Here is a 27,184-nt window from a genome sequence, read left to right on the forward strand (position 1 = left end):
TCTACTCAACCGATAATTATGGTACATCATTTTAACTTAACACAGACCATTACTAGTTACCTGCATACTGGCAAAGTTGGGACATATCTAATACCAATATTAGACTTATACAGAATTGATGTTCCTGAGTCAAAGTATTTAGATATATTGTGAAGAAGTTGCTAATGAGGTATTCTTTTACATTGTGTTTAAATATATGGGACACTTTTCAGTTTCCTACCTGATGTTCACTGTCAACCTGTTATACAGACTTTTGCACTAGAACATAAAACTTCATTCTGAACTTTAGAAAAGGTTGCAGAGTCCATACAGAGATTAGTTCTACTTCCAGCCTTGTCACTGTGAATTGCTGAGGTCATCCTAAATTCACTCTTGTTGTTAACCACTAATTCTACCTGCCATATAAATGTAGAATCCACAGGTATCTGCAAGAAGTTTTGCTATCAAATTTACTCACTATTGTTATTGTACCCTTCTGTAGAATAAACATATATTTTTTCATCTTAGTCTCAGTACCCGGAACATTATGCCATAAGAGAGCACTGAGTGAAAGTGTGCAAAAGTACATTAGCAATGTTGTTCATGGGTAAGCAGAGAGAGGGATATTTCTGAGTGCAAAGCACTCAGTGCTGAGCGTTTCAGTTAATTTGTCCACATGCTGCCGCCAACCCAGTTTACTACACTATGTGATCAAAAGTATCTGGACAACTGGCTGAAAATGACTTAGAAGTTCGTGGTGCCCTCCATTGGTAATGCTATAGTTCAATATGGTGTGGCCCACCCTTAGCCTTGATGACAGCTTCCACTTTCACAGGCATACAGTCAGGTGCTGGAAGGTTTCTTGGTGAACGGCAACCCATTCTTCATGGAGTGCTGCACTGAGGAGAGGTATTGATGTTGATCTGTGAGGCCTGGTACGAAGTTGGCATTCCAAAACATCCCAAAAGTGTGCTACAGGGTTTAGGTCAGGACTCTCTGCAGGCCAGTCCATTACAGGGATGTTATTGTCATGTAACCACTCCGCCACAGGCCACGCATTATGAACAGGTGCTCGATCATGTTGAAAGATGCAGTCACCATCCCCGAAGCAAGAAGGTGCTTAAAACATCAATGTAGGCATGTGCTGTGATAGTGCCATGCAAAACAACATAGGATGCAAGCCCTCTCCATGAAAAACACACCATAACACCACTGCCTCCGAATTTTACTGTTGGCACCACACTCGCTGACAGATGATGTTCACCGGGCATTTGCCATACCCACACCCTGCCATCGGATCGCCACATTGTGTACCGTGATTTGTCACTCCACACAACGTTTTTCCACTGTTCAATCGTCCAATGTTTATGCTCCTTACACCAAGTGAGGTGTCATTTGGCATTTACCGGCATGATGTGTGGCTTATGAGCAGCCGCTTGACCATGAAATCCAAGTTTTCTCACCTCCCGCCTAACTGCCATAGTACTTGCAGTGGATCCTGATGCAGTTTGGAATTCCTGTGCGATGGTCTGGATAGATGTCTGCTTATTACACATTATGACCCTCTTCAACTGTCGCCTGTCTCTGTCATTCAACAGCTGAGGTTGGCCTGTACGCTTTTGTGCTGTATGTATCCCTTCACTATTACATCAGAAACAGTGGACCTATGGATGTTTAGGCATGTGGAAATCTCACACACAGACGTATGACACAAGTGACACCCAATCACCTGACCACATTTGAAGTCTGTGAGATCCATGGAGTGCCCCATTCTGCTCTCTCACGATGTCTAATGACTACTGAGGTCGCTGTTATGGAGTACCTGGCAGTAGGCGGCAGCGCAATGCACCTAATATGAAAAACATGTTTTTGGGGGTGTCCAGATTCTTCTGATCACATAGTGTATCTGTATGGTTGGTTGGTTGGTTGGTTTGGGGAAGGAGACCAGACAGCGTGGTCATCGGTCTCATCGGATTAGGGAAGGATGGGGAAGGAAGTCGGTCGTGCCCATTCAGAGGAACCATCCTGGCATTTGCCTGGAGTGATTTAGGGAAATCACGGAAAACCCAAATCAGGATGGCCGGACACGGGATTGAACCGACGTCCTCCCGAATGCGAGTCCAGTGTCTAACCACTGCGCCACCTCGCTCGGTATCTGTATGGTACCCAGGTACTTCATACACGGAGCCTCATGCATTGTATGCCCACTGATCTCTACTTATGGTACCTGTAAGTCAATTTTGTTTAATATGAGTTTTTGAAAGATTAGCGGTTAAGGTGTTTGTTGCAAATAAGCTGTAAGTCTGCCCCATTATTCTCTTGGATGCATCTAGTGTGGGCAATGTTTGGTCCTTTTATCAATATACCTGTGTCATTAGCAACCATTACAGTTTTTGAAGAATCCTCAAAAGTCCTCAGTAAATCATTTATGTTGACCAACAACAGGTGTGGGTCAAGAACCAAAACCTTGTGGTACACCATATTTAATGTTTCTCTCACTCTGAATCCAGTCTTACTACTGTTGTATTATTTGCTAACGTGACCCTCTGTTTCTTGTTGTTAAGATAAATCTACATACATGTAATGGGAAGGCCTTTAATACCATACTATTTAACTTTAATTGCACAAGTTTTAGATCTACACAATCAAAGGTCATGGCAAAACTACAGACAAGGCCAACAGGGTAATTTTTATTGTTTAGTTCTACTAGAATTGATTTTGTGAGCTCATATACTGCATTCTCAGTGGACAAAATTTTATGGAAGCCAGACTGAACTGAAGTTAAAATGTTGTACACAGAAAGATAATTTGGTACTCTGTTGTAAGTAACTGACTCAAACATTTTGAGAATACAGCAAGGAGAGAGATGTGTCTATAATTAGGAGTCACTTTCTTATCTCCACTTTCATATATTGGTGTTATTACTGCACATTTCACCTTTCAGGAAATATTCCTTGACTCATTGAATAATTACAAAGGTGACTCAAGGGTGGCACTACCAAGTCACCACAAGATTTTAGTACCCTAGCTGACATGCCATAGTGCCCCGAAGAGTTACTACTTTTTAAAGACCTTGTGATTTTTGTGAGATCTCTAACAGATCAGTTGTCAAAACTGATGTGCGGCAGTGAAGTAAGCATTAACTGTTTAAGTAAGTTTATTATATCTTCTTTTGATGGACAGTTTTTTGTCCCCTCGTTATCAGCTACTGTTATGAAGAAGTCATCGAATTCAGTAGCCAGTGCTTTTAATTCTGCATCATCCGGCTTCCTGCTACTGCCACCAGAGAGTTCAGTATCATTTGTCTTGCTTTGTTTATTCATTTTGGGCCTAATAATGCTCCAAACAGTCCATCCCTTGTTCTTGGAATTTTGAATTTTTTGTACATAGCATGTGATTTTTGCCTTCCTGTTGACATGCTGAAGCTTTTGCTACTCCTTTGCAGTAAACAATGCCTTCTCTCCCTAGCAAAAGATATTTTGGTCCCAGATGTTAGCCACCCACTTTCTTGTCTTCCACTGAAAATGTGCCTGGCCCACTGTAAGGGAAAACTGATTTGACAATGTTGTAAGAATATTTTTAGTACAAAATTAAATTTCTCATTTATGTCTTCCAATTTTTCATCCTCTATTGGCTACAGAGAAGAGAGACTAGCTGCTAGGTTTGTGAACTGCAGTAATTGTGAATGAGATGTCAACACACTCAGCAACATTTACATTGCAAGGGATGGAATTTGCATACTGTGTGCCTCCCCATTCATTTGACAGAGTATTTAACAGATTAAAAAAAATGCATCACTTCAAAAATTTGTGGCGCTAGTTTTCTGGGACTATCAGGATATTTTCTGAAACTGTCAGTAGATAATACTCGTTACTTTCACATTACATGAAACAACTAACAGTGGCAAAGATTTCTGCATGTCTTCTTGATGGGTTTACAATGTTATTTGCAACCACCAAAGGGGCAATTTTGGGACCTACAACAGTGCACATTTGTCTATTTCTAGGCTCACATGTATACGGCTGTGCATTGACCGGGACATAGTTAAATCAGTATAGTGTGGTCCTAGGGATTTAATCTAAATCATTTGATTTAGGTAAAGTAGACACACCACAATTTTGTTAAATCTTCACCTTTAACATAAAACAACTTCCTAATAATAGCACAATAAATTTATAAACAATAAAAAAGTCTAATACTAAGTTTCCTGTCTGCTCCTAACATGAATGCCTAATCCAGGAACAGAGCCCGGTTTGTCAAGAGCAGAACATTGAATGGAAGTTGGATATGACAACAAGAAAGTTCAAATACAATGCAGGGTTGAAATCCAATATGCAGACTGGCATGATTAATAGCAGGTCATACAACAGTCTGTACTAGGCTGCATAACATCTGACAGCCTATCCCCATTACTGTGAGTGGCTCAGCCCGCATGACATGCCTCACATGCCCCTGGTGGTGATTGTTGATTCTGATCTGGAGTACCTCGAGTGTTGTTGATACTGGCCGTTTGTGGGGATATAAAATTCCTTGCCCCAAAAATTGACATATAGGGCCATAATTGTCCAAGTTTTATGCAAGTGCTGGTGGTGGTGGTGGTGGTGGGGAAGGGGGGTGGAGGGGTGGGGGGGGGGGGGGAGGTAGGTGGAGGGAGCATTAAACAGCAGACCACCTTACTGACAGATCTGGAACCGTGAACCTGAGGTTGGCCAACCCACAGCCTGGCTGAGAACTGTGTGGGCAGCGGGGGTGGTAGGGGTGGCTGTGCAGCAAAGGCAGCAGACTATGCCAGTATAACAGGGTGTAAAAATGAAGGTGGATTCCTAACCCATTTTACATTTTCTTCACAACAAAATTTTTAATTTTTATTTTTTAAAAAATATCTTCGAGATTATTAAATACATGACAAAGTGCACAGTACCAGAAAACTTGAATATTTACTCAGGACTTAGCCAACTTGACTTTATTATCCAGTACATTCATTTAGTTAATTAGAAGCCATTGGTGTAATAAGTTCACCTAAAAACTGTGCTAATTGCAAGATACTAATAATGTAAAACTTCATTATCATTGTTCACATGTAAACTTATACCTGGTTACTAACTTTTTGATAGAAAATATGTTAGCAACTTTTGCACTAGTTTAGTTTGAGAATAATTAACATTTACAGTTAAAACATTGTTACTGAAATAGAATACCATATTTTAGTATATAAGACAGTAGAATTTAATAGCAATTATTGTTTTACCTAAAATTCTGCATTTAGAAGAAGTTTCCCTTACTATTCCTTTTGTCAGAAGCATGCACTTAGCTTTTCATTCTTACTAACTCGTGCACGGTGTTTTAGTAGTAATCTCTGTCTTATATACTACCCTGCCTTTCACCTTTAAGCTCTCAGGCTTTCAAGACTCATCCTGGGCAGTCCCCAACAATCCGTCTTTCCTTCTCACCCCCTCCAGTAAGTCTCCCCTGACCCGAGGTTCTGGGTGACTGTACCCCTTTCCCTAAACCTCTCCAGTTCTTTTCCTTCACCCCTCTTCCCTTCCCTTTCAACTCTTCTGCCAGAGGAAGGAGCCACTGGTTCCAAGAGTTTGTACAAGTTAAATCCTTTTGTGTGCGTGTTCCCCTGCTGCCGCAGGGTGAGTAGATTTTTTATCTATCCACTTACATTATATTGTCAATAAATCTTAATTTGTAATTTGTAAGAAAACAGCAGACAACAATAGCTGAAAGTAGTCTTAATTATTTAATCTTACATGAGAAAAGCTTCTGGCCATTTTAGTTGATCTGTGGCAGCTTGTGAAACAGGTGAGACCTCTGTCTAAAAAGTGCTCCTGTTGAATTAGCACAAATTACAACTCATGCAATGTGCCAAGTTTCATCTAAATTCTAATTCTTCAGAGTTTACACAAGGATTGTTTTTCAGTGATTGACTGTGAACTCATAACTGGTTTCATGTGCTGTTTTAATCTTCAATAGTGCTTGCTGTGACAATAAGATCAGACTCTGAACTGCGTTATTTCCAAATATGCTCACTGTGGAGAGTGTTTTCATTCTGATGTGAGTATCTGCTTGAAAGTGTAGTTGTAATTAGTGATTATGTTAATGATTTACTTGCCAGAAGTAAACTTTTGTCACTTCAGTGTTAGGTTACTGCACTCAAACAATCATGTTATGTGACATCACTCAAGTGTAGTATGTGGCTTATCCTGGAAACATATACTGAACACTGGTAGGATAGGCGTTGGATAGTGGTGCCCCGAGGCAGCAGTAGGATGTCAGCAGGGTGGATAACTTACGGAGGTGGTGTCTGGAATGCTCTTTCCGGTGCTGGAGAGCAAGGGATTCATCTTCAGAGATGTGATGTATGTAGCAGGTATTCCACACAGTAGCAGTATGTTGTGGAGGGAGCAGAGGTGGTTCTGAGATGGAGATGTGATGGGGATGGAGACATGACCTTCACTTGATCCTCACAAATATAACACAGGAGATACAGAATTTAACTGATGAAAGAAGAAAACATAAAAATGCAGCAATAAAGCAGGCAAAAGTGAATACAAAAGCCTAAAAAATGAAATGGGCAGAATTTGCAAAATGGCTAAGCACGAATGGCTAGATGACAAATGAAAAGATGTAGAAGCATATTTCACTAGGGGAAAGATAGATATTGCCTACAGGAAAATTAAAGAGGCCTTTGGAGGAAAGAGAACCTGCTGTATGAATATCAAGAGCTCAGATGGAAATCCAGCCCTAAGCAAAGAAGGGAAAGCTGAAAGGTGGAAGGAGTACATAGAGGAACTATACAAGGGCAATGTACGTGAGAACAATATTATGGAAATGGAAGCACATGTAGATGAAGATGAAATGGGAGATATGATACTGCATGAAGAATTTGACAGAGCACTGAAAGATTTAAGTCGAAACAATGCCCCAGGAGTAGACAACATTCCATTAGAAGTTGGGAGAGCCAGTCCTGACAAAACTCTACCATCTGGTGAGCAAGATGTATGAGACAGGCAAAATACCCTCAGACTTCAAGAAGAATATAATAATTCCACTCCCAAAGAAAGCAGGTATTAACAGATGTGAAAATTACTGAACTATCAGTTTAATAAGTCATGGTCGCAAAATACCAACACGAATTCCTTACAGAAGAATTCAAAAACAGGTAGAAGCTGGTGTCGAAGAAGAACAGCATGTATTCTGGAGAAATGTAGGAACACAAGGTAATACTTATCCTACAACTTACCTACCGGTAACAAGATAGATTAAGGGAAGGCAACCCTATGTTTATAATATTTGTAGACTTAGAGAACACTTTTGACAATGTTAACTGGAACACTCTCTTTGAAATTCTGAAGGTAGCAAGTGTAAAATACAAGGTGCAAAAGGCTATTTACAACTTCTGCATCTACATCTACATACATACTCCGCAATCCACAATACGGAGAGGGCGGAGGGTACCTCGTACCACAACTAGCACCCTTCTCTCCCTGTTCCACTCCCAAACAGAACGAGGGAAAAATGACTGCTTATATGCCTCTGTATGAGCCCTAATCTCTCTTATCTTATCTTTGTGGTCTTTCTGCGAAATGTAAGTTGGCAGCAATAAAATTGTACTGCTGTCAGCCTCAAATGCTGGTTCTCTAAATTTCCTCAGTTGCGATTCATGAAAAGAATGCCTCCTTTCCTCTAGAGACTCCCACCCACGTTCCTGAAGCATTTCCGTAACACTCGCGTGATGATCAAACCTACCAGTAACAAATCTAGCAGCCCGCCTCTGAATTGCTTCTATGTCCTCCCTCAATCCGACCTGATAGGGATCCCAAACGCTCGAGCAGTACTCAAGAATAGGTCGTATTAGTGTTTAATAAGTGGTCTCCTCTACAGATGAACCACATCTTCCCAAAATTCTACCAATGAACCAAAGACGACTATCCGCCTTCCCCACAATTGCCATTACATGCTTGTTCTACTTCATATCGCTCTGCAATGTTACACCCAAATATTTAACTGACGTGACTGTGTCAAGCGCTACACTACCAATGGAGTACTAAAACATTACAGGATTCTTTTTCCTATTCATCTGCATTAATTTACATTTATCTATATTTAGAGTTAGCTGCCATTCTTTACACCAATCACATATCCTGTCCAAGTCATCTTGTATCCTCCTACAGTCACTCAATGATGACACCTTCCCGTGCACCACAGCATCATCAGCAAACAGCCGCACATTGCTATCCACCCTATCCAAAAGATCATTTATGTAGATAGAAAACAACAATGGAACTACCACACTTCCCTGGGGCACTCCAGATGATACCCCACCTCCGATGAACAGTCACCATTGGGGTCAACAAACTGGGCTCTATTACTTAAGAAGTCTTCGAGCCACTCACATACTTGAGAGCCAATCCCATATGCTTGTACCTTAGTTAGGAGTCTGCAGTGGGGCACCGAGTCAAACGCTTTCCGGAAGTCAAGGAATATGGCATCCGTCTGATACGCTTCATCCATTGTTCGCAAGATATCATGTGAAAAAAGGGCGAGTTGCATTTCGCAGGAGCGATGCTTTCTAAAGCCATGCTGATGCATGGACAGCAACTTCTCTGTCTCAATGAAATTCATTGTATTCGAACTGAGAATATGTTCGAGAATCCTGCAACAAACCGATGTTAAGGATATTGGTCTGTAATTTTGAGGATCTGTCCTCCTACCCTTCTTATATACAGGCGTCACCTGTGCTTTTTTCCACTCGCTCGGGACTTTACATTGGGCAAGAGATTCGCAATAAATGCAAGCTAAGTAAGGAGCCAATGCAGTAGAGTACTCTCTGTAAAACCAAATTGCAATCCCATCGGGACCTGGTGATTTATTTATTTTTACTTGTAAAGAAACCAGATGGCAGTTGTAATAGTCATGGGCCATGAAAGGGAAGCACTGGTCAAGAAGAGTGTGAGACAGTCTTGTAGACTACCCCTGATGTTATTCAGTATATACATTGACCAAGCAGTAAGGGAAACCAAAGAAAAATTTCAAGTAGGAATTAAAGTCCAGTGAGCAGAAATAAGAACTCTGAGGTTTGCTGCTGACATTGTAATTCTGTCAGAGACAGCAAAGCACTTGGAAGAGTAGTTGAATGGAATAGACAGTCTCTTGAAACCAGGATATAAAACGAATATCAACAAACACAAAACAAGGCATTAAATCAGGCTACGTTCAGGGAATTGTATTAGGAAACAATACACTTAAAGCACCAGATGAGTTTTGCTATTAGGGCAGAAAAATAACTGATGATGGCTGAAGCAGAGAGGATATAAAATGTAGTCCAGCAATGGTGAGACAAGAATTTCTGAAGAAGAGAATTTTGTTAAAATCAAATATAGTTTTAAGTGCTAGGAAGTCTTTTCTTGAAGTATTTTTATGGGCTGTAGCCATGCATGGAAGTGAAATATGGATGGTAAACAGTTTAGACAAAAAGAGAATAGAAGCTTTTGAAATGTGTTGCTACAGAAGAATGTTGAAGATTAGCTGGGTAGATCACATAACTAATGAGGAGTTACTAAATTGGCACAACCTCACTAGAGGGAGGGATTGTTTGATGGGACACATTCTGAGACATCAATGGATCACTAACTTAGCGCTGGAGGGAAGTATTGGGGTTAAAAATCATAATAGAGGGAGACCAAGAGATTAATGATGTTTGAGATGCCTCGGGTAGTAAAGCAGGCATTGAAATCAAAGATACTATGTTCAGCTGCATTCTGCCACAGGGTGGTCTACTTTCCTCTTGGGCACAGATTGTTGGTGGCAGTTTATCCTGGTGGACATCTGGTTCAGCCGTGCAATGATTGCAGTAAGGCTGGTATATGACATGGCTGCTTTCACAGGTGGCCTGAACTCTGATGGAGCAGGATATGCCTGTGACAGGACTGGAATAGGAAGTACTGGATGGGTAGACTGGGAAGGTTCTGCACTTGGTTCTTCCACAGGGATTGGGAACGGCATAGGGATATACTAAGATGTTATGGAGGTTGGGCGGGCAGCAGGACACCACTTTAGGAGGGATGGGAAGGATCTTGGGTAGGATGCCCCTCATGTAAGGGCATGATGATAGGTAATCAAAGCTATGACAACGGATACAGCATAGTTGTACCAGTCTGAGGTGATGCTGGGTGATGAAGGGGGCACTCAGACTGAAGACCACAACAACAACAACAACAACAACAACAATGTGGCAGTGGAGCCATAAGGAAGTCTGTTTTGAGTTTTATGTTGGACAGATGTGGCAAGGAAAGGCTGTAAGTTATCTCCATTGCGTCTATCTCAAATGCTTGAAAAAAGTATTATAGATGAACGAAAAGTGTGAGCAACCAAGATGTGTTTTATCAAGTGTGTCAAAAATATAATAGTGGTGCTTCAAAGAAGTGTTTTATTGAAAAGTATTCCTAGGTTATCCATTTACATTATTTTTCAACAGTGAGCACAACACTGAGTATAAGTCTAATACGAGAACAAGAAAGTCCAGATGAACACATGGTCAAAATCTAATAAGCAGAACTTTGTTATTGATAGTAATACATGCAATGGACTCTACTAGACTGAATCATGGTCTGCCTGTCTGGCACCGTTGCTATGAGTGTCTCGGGCATCTTACATGCTGTGCACATCTCTGGTGATGACTGTGGTATGTAATGCCTTCTTTGCTGCGTTTATTAAGTCCAAAATATAAATAGAATAGTGAAAGTATCTTAAATTGTACCATAATAGTTTAAAGCTGGACACTTCAAAGTATTGCTTACTGCAATATTCTTTAATATATTTTAAAGAAAATGTGACTTTTTCTTAAAAAGTAAATGGTAGCCTAAATTTAGACTGCTTCCTCTATTAATAGAAAGGCACTTTTTATAAAATTTCTGTGGTAGCCTAGACAGCCTGCACATAAATGTGGCCCAGGTATATAAACAAAATGGAAACTGCTACTACTGGTGCATCTGCTCAACTCTGTGGCTGCGGCTCTAACTACGAAAGATGATTTAAATGTGGCAATGACTGTTTTATAGGTCACCATTGTGGCATTGATGACAAGTTGGTTGGTGATGATGTTGTTGCTTATGTAGAGCAGCTACCCACCTGCATAGGTCATTAATGCATGCATTTGTGGTTGCACATGAGTTGGTGCTAAGCCAGTTTGAATCATGATTCTGGGTGAAATTTTCACTGCCGTTATTTAGCGGGCAAGAAGAAGAGACATTGTGGCATAAAATTCCTGATCACCAATCTTTGCACCAATGTCCTGGATTAAATTCCAAACCTTGTTGCAATATCTCATGAAGTTAGGGCACATGACACTGTTTGATGGCGATCTGTCTGTCGGATGGGGACATTAAGCTCATCAGACCCTGTGGTGCTATTCAAGAGAAGTAGGCTACGTGCTGGCACCTGGTTTCAAGGTCTCCCTTATCTTAACATTGTCATACAACATAACTTTGACACTGCACTATATATGCATCCATTACACCGACCTGCTCTCTACACATAAATGTATGACACACCTCTCACATATCCACTATTCTTTCTAGTAGTCTGCCAATGAACCAAAGTCTGCCACCTGCTTTACCTATGACTATGTGATCATTCTATTTCATACTGTCACAAATTGTTTTTTCCACTCCACCCTGAAACTCCCCATGACCTAGTGTCATTACTGCATCACAAAAGATAATAGATTAGAGCATTGGGTCAATGTGAGCGGAGCAAGAATACATTTTTCAACAGGTGGCTGATCCCTCCTCATGGGATATCTCAGCAACAATGCCATTTCAAATTTACATTTTTATACCAACAGAAGAATGCTGTTTGGATGTTTGAGGTAGTCAGTTTCTTGGAGTGGAAGCAAAAGGGAGGGAAATTAAGATGTGGATGGGAACCTAACAAAGAAATTAGAGAATAGAATATGTAAGATTTTAATCTGAGGGTTAGGGTAAAGTTGTAGGACAGGCTTATGTTTGTCATGGAGATTTGTTCCAGTTGGATAAGATAAGCTGCACATGATAAGTTTGGGGTGAGATCAGACAAGGCTATTGGTTGGGAGAATATGTGAAATAGGGAAGGATCGGTCCGTGGGACTTGATAAAGGGTCTCTTTAAAGGATGGATATTATGGAGGATGGTTTCGATGAAACAGATTGTACTGGGTTGCTGCATATGTTCATAATGGTTTTCCATATGTTTTATAAACACAACAGATACACATAACTAAGACTTTAGTCATCAATAATATATTCTCCTTCACCATTTACAACAGTCTGTCGATGCTCAGGTAAATTTTTGATTCTGCTATTGCAGAAATAACATGGTTCCGAGGCAAAGAACTCACTGAGCCATGTTTGGAGCACATTTTCATTCAGAAAGGAAGTTCCTTGAAGGCTGTTCAATTAACAGTGAAAAAGGTGAACAGCTGAGGGTGCAAGATCAGGTGAATAAGGTGGGTGTGGAATGACTTCCCAACTCAAGTCCTGTATAGTGTTTTTTTTGTCACTCTAGCAGAATGCAGCTGGTGTTATTGTGGAGTAGCATCACTTCACGCAGTCTTCTTCACAGTTTTTCTTGGATTCCTTCTGCAAGAAATTTCATTTGTTCACAATAAATGTCAGTGGTGATGGTTACAGCTGAGGGAAGCGATTCATAATACACCACACGATTTCTGTTCCACTAGATGCATAACATTATCTTTTGTGGATGCATTCACATCTTTGTACGGAGAGTTGCTACTTCGTCGGTACTCAGCCATTTCTTTCTTTTCCTAACGTTAGCATAAGGACTCCATTTTTCATCACCAGGATAGCAGTGGATGGTGTTGTTCATGAGCCAACCGATGATGAGCAAGCATTGGTGCATTAATGGCCACCTTCTGATTTTTGTGATTTTAGCTTAGAGGATGTGGTACCCATACATCCAATTTTTCAACCTTCCCCACTGCATACAAATGTCGTATGATGGTGGAATGAACACAATTCATCATATTTGCCAGATTTCAAGTACACTAACATGGATCATGTGGATTAATGTGTTTAAATAATCTTTATCAAAACCCAAAGGTCTTCCTGAATGTGGAGAGTCACTAATGTTAAAACAGTCATCCTTAAAATGAGAAAACCATTTTTTGTCATGCTCTGTCCAATAGCATTAACCCAATAAATGGTTCAAATGTTCCTGGCTGCTTCTGCTGCTGTCGCCCATCTATTTAACTCAAAGAGAAGAATATGTCAGAAATGTTCCAACTTCTCCACTTGACATTCCATTTTATAGTGTCCACAGCTCCACTCACTATTTCCAAATTTCAAAATGGTCCTATATAAACAAAAACAGCAACAATGAGCTTTAAATGAAAAATGACAATCAATAAATAAATCCACATCAACCATAATAACAACATCCAAAACAAAAACACTACAGACTTATGCTCCAATCTATTACCTTCTGTGGTGCAGTAATGACACTAGGTCATGGGGAGTTATCAGGGTGGAGTGGACGAAACAATTTGTAAGAGTATTAAATAAAATGTTCACATAGTCATAGGTAAAGCAGGTGGCAGACTTTGGTTCATTAGCACACTACTAGGAAAATATAGTTAGTTTATAAAGAAGCAGCTTACAAAACACTTGTACCACCCATTCTAGAATGTTGTGATAGCAGTTGTCAGCATTATAACAAAAGTATATGACTGTTTTGAAAATAAGTCAGTAAGTTGTGCAACACTACTGGACTTCAAGAAAGCTTTTGATACAGTGTCCCATGTTATCCTACTAAGAAAGCTACAGTACTATGGAATTAGGGAGAAGGCCCTCCTCTTACTGCAGTCATACCTAAATAGTAGAAATCAGTTAGTGTGTGTGAATAATAAAAAATCAGAGCTTTTACCTGTTAAAAAAGGAGTGCCGCAGGGCTCCATTTTTGGGCCCTTTCTGTTCATTATATATACATACGTATATGATCTGCCTTCCGTAATGCCCTGTGAAACTGTGCTATATGCAGGTGACACCACATTAATAAGCACAGAATATTAACATGGATGAATTACAGCTGAATGTAGCAATAGCAGTAGATGTGTGTACCTCCTGGTTTCAGGCTAATACACTACACATAAACAATAGCAAAACAGAGAACACTGTATTTAATCTAAATGCCCCCAGGAAGGAAAATAAATCAGTGAAACTTCTTGGATTCCATATTGGTCAAAGTTTGAGCAGGGATACACATACAGATAAGTTATGCTCCAGACTCGCACGTGCAATTTATCTGCTGTATATGTTGCGAGGCCGTGTAAGTGAAACTCTGCTGCTCTATGCACACTTTGCTTTCTTCAATCCCCTTCTGACATATGGAATTTTCCTATGGGAAAACTCACCTGGATCTAAGACTGTCTTTAAAGGTCATCAGATGCATTGCAGGACTTACACCATGAGAATAATGTAGACACTACTTCAATGAAATGAATATTATGACAGTATCTAGTTTATATATCTATAGTTGCCTAGTATACATGACAAAAACCTGGATAATTTTGACCTTAGGGTGTTAATACACCATCATAATGCTCTACAGAGACATGTAATTGACAAGCCCCATGCCATACTAGCAAAGATCCACAATAGCTATAAATATCTTGGTGTCACATATTTTAAGAAACTATCTAAAAATGCCCATTCAGCGCCCCTGAATAAATTCAAAAGTGTAATAACAAAGTCGGTAAAAAGCAAAGCCTTCTATTCAGTGAAAGAATTAGAAGAATGTGTAACAGATGATTTGGAGTTTTGAGATGAGACTATATTAAATTATAAGTTGTAATATTTTGTGAAGCTACCAGTGTGGTATGTTGATACACTGTGCCATATTGTATATGGCAATATATAGATAAAATTTATGATTATTATAATTGTGTACAGATTATTTAGATACAAAGAGAGCAACATGATATGCTGATTCATTGTGGCATACTGTATTTGGTTTGCAAAAAATGATCAGTTTGTGTTACAATGTACTTTTCTGAAGTATTTACTTATGCAAAAGCCTCCTTGCAACATGATTAGGCAAGGATAATTGTAAATAACTGTAATGCTGTAACTATAAAGCATATGACGACACCAATTACATGTAAAAATGTTCACAGGTGAACAAATATTCTATTCCATTCAAGTATGTCGGATCCATACCAAATAAGACTTATAGTTGCTACTGAACAGAGATAATGTGTGTGGTTTGGGGATCTTATGGGCACCCAATGGCATGGTTATCAATGCCCTAACAATGATTAAAATAAACGAATGTGGATAAGAACAAAAACTACCGTACACGCACGCACACGAAATGACCATACAATTACTCTATTGCACAGGCACTCCCACATGCACTAAAACCAATGAGGAGGCAATATAGGTAATCAAGAAATTAAAACAGAGGGAAAACAAAACACAGAAGAGCTAAAAGAACAGCACGAGGAAATGTGACTGGATGACCACTTACAAAAAACTTGGGTGAGCTAGCCACCCTGTTGACACATTGAAAACATCTCCCCAAAATCTTGTTAAAAACGTGAGGCAATATACAAAACTTTAAAACATGAACCACATTCATTTGATCATTGCATAAAATAGACTGCAGATCGGCCGGCAAATCCGCTGCAGTCCACTGGTCAGGAAATAAAATGTAGTTCAGTAAAATGTGGTGCACAGTGATCTGCATGCCACAAGCACCACACATCAGAGGGTCCTCTCAGCAGAGTAAAAATCCATGTGTCATAGGGCTGTGGCCAATGTCAAGACGAGAAAGGAGGACCTTGTCCAGTCGATGTGGCTGGAAGGAAGTACGCCACAGCTGAGTTGTGGTCTTGGCGACACGGAGCTTGTTGTCGGTCACTTCCAGCCAATCATGTTCCCAGCGACGCAGGGCATGCAGGGGGATTGCACACTGAAAGACCTGACAGTCATAACACGCCTCCTTGGCTGCTCAATCAGCCCTTTCATTCCCCAGAATTCCCATATGCCCTGGCACCCAGCAAAGAGACACCTCCTTCCCCAGTCGCTGTAGCTGGAGGAGGGCATCCTGAATAGTCTGGGCTACTTTATCTGCTGGGTAAAAACGCTCGAGAGAGTAAAGGGTGCTCATGGGCAGCACAAATGGTCACAGGTTTGTCTGACATAAGAGAGATGCTAAAAAATATTGAAGTGGCAATCACTTGACAGTAGATGCCAACTAATTTCAAAGTTTCAAGAACCAGTATTTAATGAGCAATCTAGGTATATATTAGTTTTTAGGAATCACAAAGACAAGGTCAGACTCGTAGCACTGCACACAGTGGTCTTTAAGCCTCATTCTTCCATACTCCACATGAAAATGGAATGGGAAGAAACACTAATATAAGGTACATCTACGGATACCCTGTGTTTGCACTTCACACTGGTGTGCAGAGTATAGATGTAGATGTACATGTAGCTGTAGATCTCATTTACTCAGAAAACTGGGATCTTAAAACTAGTTCAACTTGCAAGAAAGCCACATTCTAAATAATAAATATGTACTCACAATAATACTTGTTTAGACAGGGGATGTCACGTAAATTACACTCCCTGTGGTCACCTGAAATAAATGAAAATTTGTTCAGTTATCTACTACAAAAATTGTTGCAAAGTTAAAATGCAACTCAGAACAGAGGGGGAAATCTTCCTCTGTTGTGGCAGTGAACACTGAATGTCGGGAACGAATCAGCTTTGCGAAGCACCTTTCACTTTCCTGTCAGAAAGAAAATGTTACATTACATGAATTGAATTTTACACTAATGATAATTACACACAAATTTTATTATTATAATATACAGGAATTATTGCAGTGACAAAAATTACATTAAACAAACACACATTAAAATAAATGAAACTTCCGCCTTTTGGCTTCACTGAATTTTTTTAAGATTACGTTGTAGTTAATACCAGCCGCTATTTCCAGTTCAGTTGATAGTACTGACAATGCAGATAGTCTTTCTTGGCAGATCATGCTTCTTATGAATGTCTGAATCAATTTTAACTTTGAGAAACTTCTCTCCGCAGAAGCTGTACTGACCGTAACTGTGAGCATTATTCTGGTTATTATGTGAAGATTTGGATGTACTACTCCCAAATTATTTTCTAACATGTACTAAATAAATTAAGGGTCTTTGATTGAGTCCTGTAGGCTGGATTTTAAAAGTTGGAGTTCCTCCTTTTTGTATATGTGTATTTGTATTTTATTTGTCTCACAACATACATTTACAGATCATCCGATCATGCTGTATGGGAGACACATCAATTTTAGAAATATGGTATACGTAATTACATAATTTCCTAACACTTCTTTTTACCAGTACTGGTTGATACTGGACACAGTAATATTATTAAATTGTTTTTCTTATGATGAATTTTATCTTTACATATATGTACAATATTATACACTATGCTAGTAAAGTTTGTAAGGCTCTATGTTTCGTCCTGTGAAGGAGAGCTTCTGTGAAGTTTGGAAAGTAGGACATGAGGTCCTGGCAGAAGTAAAGCTGTGAGGACGGGGCGTGAGTCGTGCTTGGGTAGCTCAAATGGTAGAGCACTTGCCCACAAAAGGCAAAGGTCCCGAGTTCGAGTCACGGTCCGGCACACAGTTTTAATCTGCCAGGAAGTTTAGTATCAGTGCACGCTCTGCTGCAGAGTGAAAATCTCATTCTGGAAACATCCCCCAGGCTGTGGCTAAGCCATGTCTCCACAATATCCTTTCTTCTGGGACTGCTAGTTCTGCAAGATTCACAGGAGAGCTTGTGTGAAGTTTGGAAAGTAGGAGACGAGGTACTAGCGCAAGTACAGCTGTGAGGACGGGGCGTGAGCTGTGCTTGGGTAGCTCAGGTGGTAGAGCACTTGCCTCCGAAAGACAAAGGTCCTGAGTCCGAGTCTCGGTCCAGCACACAGTTCTAATCTGCCAGGAAGTTTCAGAGGTTTCAAGGTCAATTTCAATTTAGTAAGATCCCAACGCTTGGTTGATTTTGTAAAAAGCACATAAACTTGGTTGACAAAGCACCTTTATTAATGTCAACCATATTGGCACTGTTATCATATCCCTGTCCGATACAGTTTTGAATGTCTAGTTCCTTTAAAATGGCATTTGTTAAAGACTTTTCTGTTGTTTCTGTGATGGCAATAAACCCAACGAAATGTTCCTCTATCTCTGCAGTTGAGGAATTACAATATGTTATTGACATTTGTTCCACACAGCTTGAATCCCTGGTACAACCGAGCATGAAGGTATAATATTTTGCTTATTTGACTCTGTTTATAATTTCATTGATAACATATTTGGACATTAATATAATTAATTCATTTTGTATGTCGTGTCTCAATGCTGACGAAGTTGCTTTTCGATAATACGTTGCAAGTACCCTTTTAGTGTTAGATCATATTTGGATAACCATTTAAATAGGTCTATAAAATTTCCACTGTTTCTGCTATCATTCAGGTTAAGAGAATCTCGATGCCCTCTAAACACCACATTGTGTGAAGCTAAGTATTTTACAATATTGATCAATCTTTCAAGCAAATTATACCAATACTTTTGCGATTCCCAATCAGCCTCTCGTTTTCCTTATCCATTGGTTTTCCATATTTGATTCCTTTACAGGAATCATGCACTCCATACGTCCTTGACTTTGTTAATGCCTTTACAATTTCCTACTCAGATCTTTCCAGTCAAAGCATCCTTCTCTTACCATATGTGCCTGTAAATGTGAAAAAATTCGACATGGAAATCAATAAACTTTCTCGTAGTAAGCTACCCATCTGCAATGTTGCTTATCGCCGTTACTCAATTTTCTAGTAAAAAAAGTTTAGTAAAATGTCTTTTATTTGCATCTTTGGGGTAGCTTTCATCAGGTTTCACTAGGTTTTGTTGGAGACCATTTTGAATTAAATCATGATGATGCGAATCTGTTACTGGAAATACCAATTTTCTCGGATCTAATTCTGTAAATGAGTCGCTTATACAAATGGTTTGCTCCTCATTATCACTTTACTGAAGCTTTTATTCGGCTCACAATCTTGGATCACAACAGTTTCACCCAACTCTGATGTTGTATCTGAAAGGGTAACGGATTCACTCGACCCTGAAGCTGGTTCCGTTTCAGAAACTAAAGACACTTGGATAAGAGCTTCAGGGAGTCTTCTGGAGCAGTTGTACCTTAAGTTTTCTTAAAAAATTTCATCATACTCGAACTCATAGCTAGGCTGGATATAATCGTCTAAGCCTTTCTCTTACCCCCTATGGCTCTGTCTCTTGAGAGTCCTTCAAGCACGATGATCTAAACAACATTTTGTGTTAAGAACGTTGATAAGTAAAGCAGGGTGCTTAAAGTACTAAATGTCATAGTATAGAGCGAATTTTATTTTATTTACATGTCAAGTTCTGTAGGACCAAATTGAGGAGCAAATCTCGAAAGTCATGGAAAGCGTCAGTACATGAAATTACAACCTAAAATAACAGATAAAAATAAAATGTTTATGAACCCGACAAAAGTCAAGCCACAAGTTTAAGTAAACACAATCAACAATACAACAAGAATCAGCTTAATTTTTCAAGGAACGCCTTGACGGAAAAGAAGGAGTGACCCACGAGGAAACTCTTCAGTTTTGATTTGAAAGCGGGTGGATTACTGCTAATTTGAGTGGTAGCTTATTGAAAATGGATTCAGCAGTATACTGCACACCTTTCTGCACAAGAGTTAAGCAAGTCCGATCCAAATGCAGGTTTGATTTCTGCCGAGTATTAACTGAGTTCTTGGGAATAAGCTAATACTGTTAACAAGAAATGACAGAAAGGAAAGGCCAGTGACTACCCAGACTCGTGAACAGGGGTCGACAAGAGGTTCATGAACTTACACCACTTATTGCCCGAACAATCACTCACTTCAGATATCGCTCGAATAGTAAAAATGGCAGCATTAAGTCTTTGAACAAGGTCCTGAATGTGGGCTTTCCACGACAGTTTACTATCTATCTAAACACCTAGAAATTTGAACTGTTCAGTTCCACTAATCATTTATCCATTCTGTGAAATTAAAACATGAGGTTTTGTTGAATTGTGTGTTACAAACTATAAAAACTGAATCTTGTTGTGATTTAGCGTTACTTTAATCACATCATGAACTGCACTACTTGAAACTAAGCGAATGTTACACACAACATCCTTTACTACCAAGCTAGTGTCATCAGCAAACAGAAATATTTTAGAGTTACCCATAATACTAGAGGGCATATCACTTATATAAATAAGGAACAGGAGTGGCCCCAACACAGATCCCTGGGGCATGGACCACTTGACCGTATCCCACTCAGGCCCCACCTCACAGCCATTCTCAACACTGTGAATAATGACTTCTGCTGTCTGTTGCTAAAGTAAGAGGTGAACCAGTTGTGTCTTACTCCCCGTATTCCATAATGGTACAGCTTCTGGAGCAATATTTTGTGCTCAACACAATCAAACACGTTAGTTAAACAAAAAAAAACAAAAACAAAAATGCCTAGCGTTCTAAGCCTTTTGTTTAACCCATCCAGCACCTCACAGGATCGATGACCTAGCAGTTTGCCCCCCCCCCTCCCCCCCACTTTTAAACCAACCAACCAACCAATAACTTTAGCGAACACTGATGTCATAAAAATAGGTATAAAATTGTCAACATTATCCCTTTCTCCCTTTTTATACAGCGCCTTTACTATTGAGTACTTTAATTGTTCAAGAAACTGTACATTTCTAAAGGAAAAATTACAAATATGGCTAAATACAGAGCTAACATGTGCAGCACAATAATTTAATATTCTGCTAGGCACTCCATCATATCCACGAGAGTCCTTAGTCTTCAGTGATTTAATCATTGACTTAATCTCCCCCTTGTCTGTATCACAGAAGAGTATTTCAGACATCAATATCAGAAAGGCATTTGCCAAGAGGGTTGTATGATTCCCTGTAGAAACTAAATTTTTATTTAATTCACCAGCAATGCTCAGAAAATGATTGTTAAATACTATACATATATCTGATTTATCAACAAAAGAAATATTTTTACTACGAACTGACTTTATGTTGTCGACCTTGTGTTGCTGACCAGACACTTCATACACAGCTGACCATATGGTTTCAATTTTATCCTGTGAATTAGCTGTTCTATTTTCATAACACATTCTCTTTGTCTCCCTAATAAAATTTTTAAGTACCTTACAGTACTGTTTGTAATGGGCTACTGTAGCTTGATTGTAATTACTTCTAACATTTTGATATAATTCCTGCTTTGTTCTACATGTATCCTTGTCGCACTAGTCAGCCACCTGGGCTGCCTTTTACTGCTAGTACCCCGTTTAGAACGTTCTAATGGAAAGCAACTCTCAAAGAGTATGAGAAACTTGTTAAGGAAAGTATTATATTTATCATCTATGTTATTGGCACTATAAACATCCTGCCACTCTTGTTCCTTGATGAGGTTTAAAAAACTCTCTATTGCTACTGGATTAACTTTCCTACATAGTTTGTATTTATATGTGACATTTGTTTGAGTACAAAAGCCTTTTAGTGTTAAATTTTGTGCATCTTTGTCTGAAACAGAATGCCCATCTAGTAATGAAGAATGAATAAAAATATTGTCTGTGGCTGTGCTACCGTTCCCCTGCACCCTAGTCGGAAAAACCACTATCGGCATCAGACCGTATGAATTTAGGAGATCTACCAGCATCCTTTTTCTTGCACCATCATATACAAAATTTATACTGAAGTCACCACAAATAACTAATTTCTGGTACTTCCTATAAAGTGATTCAAAAATCCCCTCTAGCTTGAGCAGAAATGCTCTGAAGTCAGAGTTAGGGGACCTATAAACAACAACAATTAGAAGTTTAGTTTCACTAAATTCAACTTCTCCTGCACAACATTCAAATATCGGTTCAGTGCAGTGGTGTGATATGTCTATGGACTCAAATGGAATACTGTTTTTTATGTACATAGCCAATCCACTGCCCCACAAGGTACTCCTTGAAAAACAGCCAGCTAATCTGTATCCTGGTAAAGGAAGCCTCTGAATTGTCAAACTATTTAATAATTTCAGAGTCAACATCTATAAGCAGTTTATCTCTAATACCTCTTATATTTTGATGAAATATTCTAATTCCTTCTCTACTTGGAAACATGACGTCCTCTGAAGGTGAGCCCTTAGTTAGAGGGACTTCCTTTAAGCAGGTATACCTAACAGCTGACTTCAATCTAAAAAGGTGCAGCTCTAACACCAACTACTACATGAATCTTTCCATGAGTAATCCCACCACCACCCACTACACTGTCACCTATAAGTTTTGCCAGCTTCCCCTTCCCATCCATATAGAGGTTCAGGCGATGCCTAGTGAAACCCAATCTACTGATACACCCAACTGGCACCACTGACATGTGACCCATGCCCTCTGCCATCTGTGCACTCTCCAGCACCTAACAGCTGCATGAAGATGAGGACGAGCATGACGTTGAAACAGTTGCACGAAATGCACATTAGTGCCACCAGTTTGAGCAGCTATCTTTACCAGATCACCACCTACATCATATTCCCCTTCCATATCGAGACTGTTCCCAGCCCCACCCACTGTAACTACCTGATCCTCCTCCATAAAATTCCTACGTAACTCCCCTATCCTGTCAGTCATCTGAGCCAACCCTGCACTAGGCTTCACAATGCTGGTGACCTGGTACTCACTCCCTAAAAACTTTCTGTAACTGCTCACCCACACCTCTACCGTGCAAACTACCTAGCAGCAGAACCTTCTTTTGTATAGGCTGTGTGATTATCGTACATGACAGAATATTTTTTTAAATTCTGTCATGTATGATAGCAACCAAATAAGTATGCCACGAAATGTATTTATATTGTGGCGTACAGCGCCATAAAAATCGATATTTGTTCTGTGCAGAAGTGTGCTATCTTTGAGGAGAGGGCTTTGGAGAGCATGTTGAACGCTAACGGCAGTTAGCCTCCGGACTTGTATCTGTGTAGACGCTAAGCGTGAATAAATCTGTATATGAGAGAATTCTAGTTGTTTACCTACAACTATACCATATTCCCTCACTGGTGACCGCGTTTTTGTGTAATACGCATCCGAGTTACCGCCTGAAGGTTATTTACGCGCCTACCGCGTTGGGTTTCTCCACGATCGTGAGGGCCTTTGTTCAGCTCCAGACAATGGCCTTTCAGCATTCACTGCCGCCCGGATTCCAGCAACATCTCTCCAGCACTCCTGCCGTCGTAGTGGACATGCTGCAAGAATCTTTGGAATCCTTCAGCCAGAACATGCAGTGGAATTCATCGAGTGCCGCCAGTTTCTTCCAACCGCCAACGGTCGTGGACTCTGGCTTTGTTAGCCTGGATTTCCCACGTGTTATCCACAGAGTGTTGGTCAGAACATTTCTACTCCTGTGTCGAACACACAATTCAATACAGTTCGTGGCGTCGAGTGAGGTTTCGCTGCTTTGGAAAATCCAGTAGTAACTTCAAACTCGAATCAGTTCCCGCCACGTGTGTATCCTTCCGCGCCGGCTAGTCAACAGGTGTTCAATGCTCGCCAAACAGCAAATATCACACCGAGTGTGCATCCTAGTGGACGTGTGTGGGATCCTTGTGTTGCTTCTAATCAGGTCAACAATTCTCTGCTGGATAGTAATTACTCCGACATCTACAACCAGCCCCACCACTCACGGTCGAGTGAATACTGTGTGCATAACGGACATTCACCGGCGTACTTAAGCACTAGTGGCTTCACTCCGAGCTACCACGTCAATGAGAATGCACATTTTGACTACGATCCTCACACCGTCCGAGCGTCCGTCGCTTCTCAGCCGCCCCCCCCCCCCCCCCCCCCCCCGGCGTCAAATGAATTTCGCGATTCCCGCATTACGGGACGCCAATAATCCAGACTCGCTATCTTCTGCATGCTCTACTTCTGTCCGAAGTAATAGGCGCACCTCCGCAGTGACTGCAGTGCCGAATCTGCCGAAATTACCAGACTTCAAACCCGCTCACCTGGAGTTCTGGTTTAACCTGGTTGAGCAAACATTCAATGTCTGTGCTTTGGACGACGACGAACGCTTCGCCTGCCTCATGAACCATCTTCACGACCGCGTCGATTTAATTTATGATCTGGTCAAAGCACCCCCCCCCCCCTAGCAGGGAAGTATGCTGTGGCGAAACAAACGATACTGGAGCGCGTCTCTAAAACCAGGAGAGAAAATGTGCGACAGCTCATCTACGAAGAGCGTCTCGGCGACAGGTCTCCGTCCCAGCTGTGGCGGTGCATCCGTCTTCTCGTCGATGAGCAAGTTATGCCTGATGACACGCTCGCAGAAATCTGGACTGAAAAGCTGCCTTTGCCTGTCCAGACTGCAATCTCTGCGTATGAAGATAGGCCAGTAAATGAACGTTTACGCGCTGCCGACAGAGCATACTCCGCCAGGCAACGTGAGCTCCGTGCACTGCATTCTGGACGTGACCGCACTAAGACGCTTTCTGACGCCACGCCCTTGTCTGGTGCTGCTTATAACAAGTTTTTTAAACTAGCCGCCCTGCCTGCACCTTCAACTCCTCGCAACGACAGTGCATCGGCCTCGGTGGAAGACTCTGGGGCACATACTCTGTCACCTAGCAACTGCCCACAAGGGCACAGGCCCGCCCAACCTTACTGTTTCTTCCACGCGAAATTCGGGGAGCAAGCTCGCAAATGCCAGTCACCGTGTTCTTACCCAAACTCCAACCGCAGGTAGGCTACGGTGCCACCTCCTGCGATGTAAACAATGGGCACCATCCCACGTTGCACTCCGTTTCGGACAATAACAGTAAGTGTGGTCGAGTCTATGTTCACGATTTACGATCAGGTGTATGTTTTCTGGTAGACACTGGCGCAGACGTCTCTTTGCTGCCAGTTCGCCTAGCAACCAATAAAGTGCAACCACACAAAACAGTACTTCGTGCAGTGAACTTGTCTACCCTACAGTGTTCGGGTTCCACTTTGTATACAGTGAAACTTTCGCCCGAGTGCAAGCTGGAGTGGACGTTTCTAGTGTCAACAATTGAAGAACCTATTCTCGGAATTGATTTCCTCAAGCACTATCAGTTGTCACTAGATTTTGTGCAAAATACTGTGTTTTACCCCTCCCTTAACAAACATATTCCTTTCGCTTCGCCGAGTGACAGTTTGGCTAACACCAAACATGTGTGCTGTGCTAAGAAGTGTGTAAACCTATCCTTGGAGCTGCAATCTTGGACAAACAAGTGGCTACTGGAGTGCGCCAAGTCTTCTAAGTTGCGGATGGAATGTATGGAAATGCTGCTGCATCTCCGCGACATACACCACGAGTTGGCCTCCATACAACAACGCCTCGCGGCACTACAAGCAGACGACTCATCGGCTACAGACAAAGTCAGTCCGTGCCAATCTGGTGTTCCCGTGCCCGCGCACGTTAACGACAATGTTGTGAACTCTGTAAACTGTGTCAGCACCCCCTTTTATAATGATAGGGTATGCTCGAGTGCTCATGCTCCTTGCGTTCCGAATGGAAAATTAACTTGCCAAGCCTGTGGCAATGAACTAGGGCCATCTGCTGTTTGGCCATGCCCACTCGTGCCTACAGCGCTCGTAGCGGCACGGCCCGCTACCAAGAACCAGTGTACCAACCTCGCCCATGTTAACACGTGTGCAGCGTTTACGCAGCCTACGAGCGGGTGGCACACCTGTACTTCCGTGCCCTCAGCGCCACAGCTTGGCCCATCCGCCACTGCCTGCTCCGCTTCACGGACATCTGACTATCGTGCCGCACCACGTATTGCAGTAGTCACTAACGGCACAGTTCATCGGTTACGTCTAACCGATGGGCCGCCCATATCGCAACGTCCGCGCCGCCTCAAGCCGGAATTTATGAAAATTGCAAAAGAACAATTGGACGATCTGTTACAAAAGGGAATAATTGAACCTTCTTCCAGTTGCTGGGCTAGTCCTATCCTGTTTGACCAAAAGAAAGACGGTACTTGACGTATGGTCGGAGACTATAGGCGTTTAAATGCCCGCACCATCATTGATAAATATCCGGTCCCACACATCGCAGACTTCAATCATCCGCTCCCAGGTGCAAAATACTTCTCTGTTTTGGACTGTAAGCACGCATTTCATCAGATTCCTATGGCTCTGGAGGACATTGAAAAGACTGCCATAACCACTCCCTTCGGGCTGTTCCAATACAAATTTATGCCGTTTGGGTTGAAAAATGCACCCCAAACGTTGCAGCGTTTCATCAATCAAACTTTATCCCATATAGACTTTTGTTTCGTATATATGGACGACATATTGGTTTTTGCTTCTACTTTAGAACAGAGTGAGGAGCGTGTTCAAGTCGTGACAGATATTTTAGCAGCCACTGGAATTGAACTGAACAATAAAAAGACTCAATTGCACCAGTCATCCGTCACATTCCTAGGTTATGTTGTGTCATCGGACGGTCTGACACCACCACAGGACAAGATCAAGCCTGTTCTCGAGATGCTACGCCCTCAGACCTACAGGGAATTACGCAGGTTCATCGGAACAGTTAATTATTACCGGAAACATCTGCCAGCCGCTACTGTGGTGCAGGCTCCTCTCACAGATGCTCTCGCTGGCCCACAAACTTCTCGGACCCGCCAGGTACCGTGGACACCAGACATGGACAAGGCATTTAATGAACTCAAACAGCTGTTGGCCTCCGCTGTCACTATTGCTCACCCACGGGCGGATGCCACAATGTTTATCACTACTGACGCTAGTGACAATGCTATCGGCGCAGTACTGAGTCAGACACACAACGATGTTACGACCCCCCTGCAGTTTTTCTCAAAAAAGCTAAACAACGCGCAGAAGAAATACTCAGCATTCGACAGAGAACTACTTGCAGTTTACGAGGCCATAAGACACTTCAGAACTGATGTTGAGGGACGAGATTTCTATGTGCTCACTGATCACAAGCCGTTGGTTCCTGCCATAAAAAATCCTGCGGCTGATCCGCCCCCACGACGCTTTCGTCACATCAATTACATCTTGCAATTTACAAATGACATTCGCTACATCCGAGGAGCGGACAATGTGGTC

The 27,184-nt window shown here is 41.3% G+C and overlaps 1 protein-coding gene across 1 annotated transcript in view; it reads right to left on the reverse strand.

The window, feature by feature from the left end:
• Positions 1–27,184, reverse strand: part of LOC126456482 (sodium channel protein Nach-like) — a 286,210-nt gene that overhangs the window by 40,394 nt on the left and 218,632 nt on the right. The window lies entirely within an intron of this gene.

This window comes from Schistocerca serialis, chromosome 2 (assembly GCF_023864345.2).
Source record: "Schistocerca serialis cubense isolate TAMUIC-IGC-003099 chromosome 2, iqSchSeri2.2, whole genome shotgun sequence".
NCBI lineage: Eukaryota > Metazoa > Arthropoda > Insecta > Orthoptera > Acrididae > Schistocerca > Schistocerca serialis.